A 7343-nucleotide genomic window follows, 5' to 3' on the forward strand; every position below is an offset into this window, starting at 1 on the left:
TATTTTTCGTGATCGGTATACATAAATTATTTAATAATTATATATGATTATATATATTATCCATATATTATATATTCATTTTTAGTTTTAGTTTAAGTGGTTGGTAAACAACTATTTAGGTTAATATTCTAATCTAGACCTATTCTATTCCATTAATAAGAAAGAGCAAAGATCACTTTTACCCCACGCCTGAAACTATTGACATTTGGGTAGCCTTAAAAGTGTATATATATATATATATATATATATATATATTGGCTGTTACTTTGAGAGCGACTATACAATGTTAAAACTCAATAAGAAACTTGGTAACCATGGATAGTTTATGGTTCGGTATGACGCTGCTATTAGAGGAATTTACCCAAATAACCGCCCACCCAATCACTTAAACTAAAAATAACTAGCGAAGGTATAATATATGTATAACATATGCACTATATGTGTATAATTATATGTAATCAATATATAATGTATGTATATGGCTAGAAAATATAAATAATGAACATGACCGGCTATTTATGTTAAGATACCCTGGTATTATGTGGGTTTGGAGCTAATAGGCCCATCGTCGCAGCCCACTAATCTCTCCCTTCTATAGAACTTCATCTGTCTGGGTTTTAAACTTATAAAGACAGCCATAAGGGGAGAGAAAAGCCCATATAGACCCACTTCGTTCGACTTCTAGAGAGGGAGAGATGAGACCATTACCTAAACAAACTTGCGTTTTGGTAAAAAGATTAATTTCCAATCTACAATCAATCCTAAAACCTAATGTTGAGAGAGCTTTGTTACCTTTAATTAATTAACAAAGATGTGTTGGAGGACCAAACATATTCCCGTGAAATTTTAGCAAACTTTTGAAAGTACTACTGCCTTTACATGTTTCGCTAAGTACGTGTAGGTCTATAAGATAGTCAAAAAACATACGTCTCTTGAATCTTGAAGAGGATGAAAGCAGTAGTACTAAAAAAGTGAGAATAATAATGAAGAACAGCATATAGACTCGCGTAAAGGTTTGATCAAACTCAATAACTTTAATACAAACTTATGTATTTATATTAAAAAAATTATTAAATATGTATAAAAATTAAATCTAAATCACGGTTACTAACACATGTTATGCTTTAGTTTCCATGAATTTAGTAGGATTCGAAATATTTCTTTTCTGTTTCTCAAACTTAGCTTTTGATGTATGAAACTCTTTTGGAGTAGCTGATTTTCAACTCAAATGGTAGTTATATTATTGTGAATTTGTGATGATCAACTATTAAATGTAACTAAAGCCAAGTCCACCTTTGAGAAAAAGACATAAAAGTCGTTACTCATATAATAATTGTCTTTCTCAAAAGGAAAAAAGAAAATATTTCGTCGCCTGAGAGATTCGAACTCTCGCGGGGAAACCCCATGTACTTAGCAGGCACACGCCTTAACCACTCGGCCAAAGCGACTTTGCTCTCCTTTTCTTTCTAAACTCTAAAACAACTGTTTTCATTTTACGAAAGATGCTCAAAAAAAATTACACGCCCAGTGGGACTCGAACCCACAATCGCTTGATTAGAAGTCAAGCGCCTTATCCATTAGGCCATGGGCGCTATTGTTAATAAAACATGATGACATCGTCTAATAAACAATAATTTTTCGAAAGTACTAAAATTACACATTACTTATATCCTATAAAGTAACTGAAAAAAAGACTAAAAGACAAGTCTTTAGTTACATCAATAGAATAGATAGGTTTTACTTTGGCATCAGAAAAGAAGATTATAATGAGTTTCAGCATTAAAGACACGATGAAGTGTGTTTCCAAACTTGTATTGGAGTGTGAGCACGAACACGAAAACAAACCACGTTAGAGAGACCGAACATATTTTGCAGAAGAAATATTTGGTTTTTTTTTACGGTATTCATGAGTTTCAGTTATACACACCACATGAGCGTAAAAGAAAATTATACTATCAAGTCATTAAAAAATATTTAGAAGTAAGTCTCCTTAAAATATGAAATTTGTAATCTTGAAAATAAAATATAAATTTATTTACACTTGTATTATATAACTTAAAGGAATTTTTATATTCTTATACACCATTTCAATCTTTATTACCTTCCCTACTCAAGTTTTAATATACTTACATATTATATACCCAATTACTAATTATGTACAGTTTTAGGCATTTAATGATAATAATTAGTGTCCTAAAATTATTCTAACGTATCTTCCACTCCCCCCACATTTCTCTCTCCACAAACCCCTTCCCCCCCCCCCCCCCCACATATCTTGCACTCACGCTCGTACAAAACAAAAGCACGATATGGATGCTGGTGAATCCTCGATACCTGTTAAATCTGCAAAACGGAAAGGCAAAGAAATTATTTTCGATAATGATTTCGTCTAAGAAGAAGCTATCATGAAAGTTACAAAAAACAATTAGAGTGTCTTCTACTGTTAAACCTTCAAAAAAGAAGAAGGTTCAAAAATCTTCTAAAACTATTCCCCAACAGTCTTTGGAGAAGGTAAAATTTAGTAGTTTCAATTTTTTTAAAGCTAAAAAACTTGTTCTCATTCTTATGAATATGCATAATTTTTATTTTTGTAGTTGTAGAAATTTTGTCTACGTTGTGTAGATTTATTGTAGATTATATTTTTCTAATTGTAGATGAATTGTAGTATAAACATAATTATTTTATTTTCTGGTTTTGACTATGTTTTTCTGATTGTAGATAAATTATAATATAACTGTAATTATTTTATTTTCTGATTATAGATAAATAGTAGTATAAATGTAGTTATTTTGTTTTCTGATTTTGAAACAAGTTTTAATAACTTTCTTTTTCTTTTGCTGCAGAATGGACCATTGTTTTCACCTCCTGATGTTGATTATGGGATCATTAAGTTCCAGACATTATCCGACCCCACTATTCCTGGCCAAATCAAGATTTTACTCTCTGAAAATGGTTTAAAGCTGTTTAAGAAGATATGTTTTGGCTATTTTCTTTACTTGCCCAAAATATGTATGCAAAATCAAGCAATTCATCTTCTCATGAAGTATGAATTGAACGCATCTGGTTCCGACTTTTTCTCCGCAAAGATAAAGGGTGAGAGACTAAATTTTGGTTTGAGAGAGTTTGCCTTGATTAGTGGCCTTAGATGTTTTACGGAAGTGACAGATTTTGGTTACACACCTAAGTATGACTGTAAAATAATGAGAAGCTATTTTCCAAACAAGGAAAAAGTTGAGAAGTCATACTTAAAACAAATTGTAACTAGCGGTAGTTGGGTGAACGATGAGGATGCAGTCAAGCTGTGTATTCTCTATCTCATAGAATTCTTCCTCTGTCCTTCAGACAAAGATAATGTAGGTTTGATAGACCATTTTAGATTCTATTTGGTGGACTTTGGGCAGTATGCGAACTACGCATGGGGTAGTGAATCTTATACACAATTGCTTCAGTCCGTTAGGCACAATCTCAACCCTTCTGTTCATTTTTATGTCACTCGAGGCTTTGCACTAGCTATACAAATATGGTTGTATGAGTGTTGCTCTACCGTCAATACTGATTAACTACAAGGGTTGCTAATTCGATCCCTCACGTACTTAGCTTGTCGGCTAGTAAGGATAAGATATGGTTATCTGAAATTGAAGATAGAATGACTAAACCATCATGGATCAAGGTAAATGGTTTTCACTTCTGCGCAGACAATCTAATATAAATTATCTACACTTTTTATACATATTATGTCTAAGTCACTCACATTTCTTTTTTTCACTCAGTTCACCAACATAATTGAAGCACCAGAAGAGCTTACAAGAATGAATTTGCCAGATAAAGTTGAATACATCCTTGAAGAAGTTGAAACAAAGTCCAAGCATTCGATAGATGCTCCATCTCCATCCGGATATAAGCAGTAAATTAGAATAGATGACAAGAAAGATATTGTGAAATAAATAAAAAAATTACGAAAAGATGTTGACAAGGTAACATATATATACATAATCCTAGATGGTTTCTTTAATTTATGTTATGCAAATTATTTCGTTAACTCTTTCTATTTTAATACGTAGGTTGGTTCAGATCTTGAAACTTTCAAGAAAGAGATTTTTCAAGAATTAGGTAGTATCCGACCGCTACTCAATGATTCAATCAAGGTTGTTTTACAGGTGATAAACAGTCAAAAGGATAACATTGATGCTAAGGTTTTATTGGAAATATATTCATTTTAGACAATATTTTTTACCATGTCTAAGTTTATATTATCATTCATAAAGTATATAGCCTAACAAATTAAATGCCTGCAGTTTACTGACAGTTCTATGAAAAATGATGAGTACGCCAAAGAAAAGAACAATCAACACTTTTCGGACAGTAGTGCTAAACCAGTGCATGGCAGCAGCAGTAAAACAAGCATCTACATTATATCTACATTATACCTACAATATATCTACAATATATCTACATATATCTACATATCTATATTACGTCTACAATATATCTACATATATCTACATATATCTACATATCTACATTATGTCTACACTATATCTACATATTTCCTATATTACCAGGAACTAATTTACATTATATTTCCAATGGTTTTCTTAGATACATGGCACGTGAATGACATAGAAATTGAAGAGAATGTTCCTGTAGGTGTTGATTTATCTTCCCAATTTAAAGGAGCATTTGATGAAGAGAATGCAGGTATGATTTAGTACATGTTATCATCACATTTCACAATACATTTTACATATCAACTACAGGACAATATTTCAGCAAATTTACTATAACTAAACTACAATTTATATGCAGTGATGTTAATGTTTACTATAAATTATCTATAATTTTATTAAGTTATACATATTTATTGTAACAGAGAAGGAAACTATGCATGTAGAATCTCCAAAATAGGAGGCTACAATAAACATTCCAGAAGAACAAAAAAATGAGGAGAAGGAGACAAAAATGCAATCTCCCATTCAAGAAGAGAACGTTATACAACAAGGAGATGATTGTCGTGAAGATTTTAGTGGTATTATACATTACATTATAATTGTAGAAAACAAAACAGGTTTAATATAAATTTTAATTTTCAATAAAGAGCTGATGCAACATGTCTTCTTATTCTTTGTCTTAAATTTTGAAGGTGAACCAACCATCTATATTAATGTAGGCGATTTGGACAATGACTCCAGATCTGAAAAAAGGGAAGTAACACTTGATGATTTTGAGCTGCCAAAGAACTTCTCCCAGATTGTTAAGTTCGGCGAACTTAATGAAGATGAAACAACCCCTGTGCATCAAGGAAGAACAAGGCAGCCTGGAAAGCATGTCAGATCTCCCTTTTTACAGTTCTGGGGGGAGCACTTCTGTTGGACCTCCAATTTTCCTCATCAAGCATCCATTTACTAAGGTTATTGGCGAAGATGTTGATCCTGACTTGTTGGAAGAATTCAATAAGTGGTTATACTTTAGTACCAATACAGTTTCAAAGAGGTTAGTTTATACAATTTGTTCATATTTTCGAGTGCATTCATCTTTTGGATTTCTACTTGAATTTACATATTTATTGTAATTTCTATGTGTTTAAATAGGAGAAAGGCGCCTTATTCTATAAAAGATAACCAGCTTAAGCCGTGGTATGTTCTTGGAGTAGAGAAAGTTAATAAAAATGAGTGGTTTTATACTTTGGCACATCCCGGGCAAGTCCTCAATGACACGGTAAACACATACCCTAGCAGAATTTAATGACTAGCTGTAGTATTCTGTCATCTAAAGATTTTGTAGTTTTTTTGTTTAAAAATTGTAGTTAAATTGTATGAAGCATTGAGAAATAATAAAATCTGTTTTTATGCAGCACATTGATGTTATTTTATACTATTTTGAGAAAGAGAGGAAAGTATAGTCCTCAAAACAAAATACGGTTTACAACCACTGATTGTATGTTCAAGACTAGAATTGAACAAATTTATCAGAGGTACATCAATGCTCTCTGCCGATAAGAAGCTTGCTATTGTCAAACCCCAGGACATTGTATTAGAATACATATTGGGGTACAGGTTACTCGCAAATATTGCATGGGATCAAGTTGATTTTGTGATTATGCCTATAAACATTGTGGAGAAATTTCATTGGTTGTTGGTTGTGTTTGACATTACCGATAGGGTTCTATATGTTTATGATTCTAGGGTCTCTTCACGAAATCACAACCTTGTTGAATCTGTTGTCAATAAGTTTACTGTTATGATCCCCCTCTACTTGTCAAGCATCAGCTTCTATGGCAAGCGTCCAGACATCAATTAGAAGAACACAAAGGCATACATTGAAAAAAATGTTACTGACCCTCCTGACATTCAGTGGTTGGTCGGTGAGATACCCCAACAAAAAGAGGGATCACTGTATGAAAAATCTATTTTTTCTTCTATCTATTTAACTGATTTTATTTTACAATGAATGCTAAATCTTTTCCCCTAATTTTTTTTTGCAATGACTGTGGTGTATACGTGACTGCATTTGTAGAATATGTCAGCATTGGAGAGCTAGTAGTTTCAAAGGAAGACTTTTATGATATTGATCAACATCGTAGACGCTATGGACCGCTACTTTGGGATTATGCTAGGAAGAAGCAAGATACTGGTGCTATTAGTGAGAGCGAGGTGACTGGAAGATTAGGACGAAGAAAAGGTGCACCAGTTGTGAACGAGAGAACACAAGTCCAGAAGAAGAAGAATTAGTTGCCCTTTTCTGTAGAAAAAATATAGTTAAATTGTTTAGTTATAGCTGTTTTGTAGTAAAGTTGTAGACAAATTATTTTTTAAGAACAAGTCAGTTGAAGTTTATTTGTAACAGATTTGTGCTACAATTGTTTTACCTATGTTTTGTTATTTTATCCAGGATACTACTACTTAGAATAGGAAACATCTGTTGTTTTCTTTTTAGTTGAAAGTTGTTAGTACTTGATATCGTTATTGTTAGCATATAATTTTTTTATAACTTAACTACAATTATGTATTATACATATAAAAAATACATAATCCAAACAAGTTATGAAAGGCTGAAATGAATACACTCAATAATTAAACAAAATAAATACAAACCAATTGCATTAAGAGTTGAAAATATTTTATTATAGGAGACAGTCTTTATTCAATTTATCAACACAATTACACCTCAACTATAATTCTCCAGAACACCTCAATACAATTTTTCTAAAAATCTTTTGACTTTATCAAATTTTATTTCCTCTTGGGAGCATTCTTACAAGATCTTTTGTTATGCCTTTCTAGTCCGCAGTTGCCACATGAAACCTTATACTTCTTTGCAGTTACTTCACCATATGGTTTGTATCT

The 7343-nt window shown here is 32.1% G+C and overlaps 2 non-coding genes across 2 annotated transcripts; both read right to left on the bottom strand.

Annotated features, from left to right (window-relative positions):
* Positions 1-1366: 1366 nt before the first annotated feature.
* TRNAS-GCU (transfer RNA serine (anticodon GCU)) lies at positions 1367-1448 on the bottom strand. The gene has a single exon. It is a non-coding gene; the product is annotated as a tRNA-Ser (tRNA).
* A 71-nt stretch (positions 1449-1519) lies between these two features.
* On the bottom strand, positions 1520-1592 carry TRNAR-UCU (transfer RNA arginine (anticodon UCU)). Its single transcript has one exon. It is a non-coding gene; the product is annotated as a tRNA-Arg (tRNA).
* Positions 1593-7343: the final 5751 nt, after the last annotated feature.

This window comes from Nicotiana tomentosiformis, chromosome 2 (assembly GCF_000390325.3).
Source record: "Nicotiana tomentosiformis chromosome 2, ASM39032v3, whole genome shotgun sequence".
In the NCBI taxonomy this organism is placed as follows: Eukaryota; Viridiplantae; Streptophyta; class Magnoliopsida; order Solanales; family Solanaceae; genus Nicotiana; species Nicotiana tomentosiformis.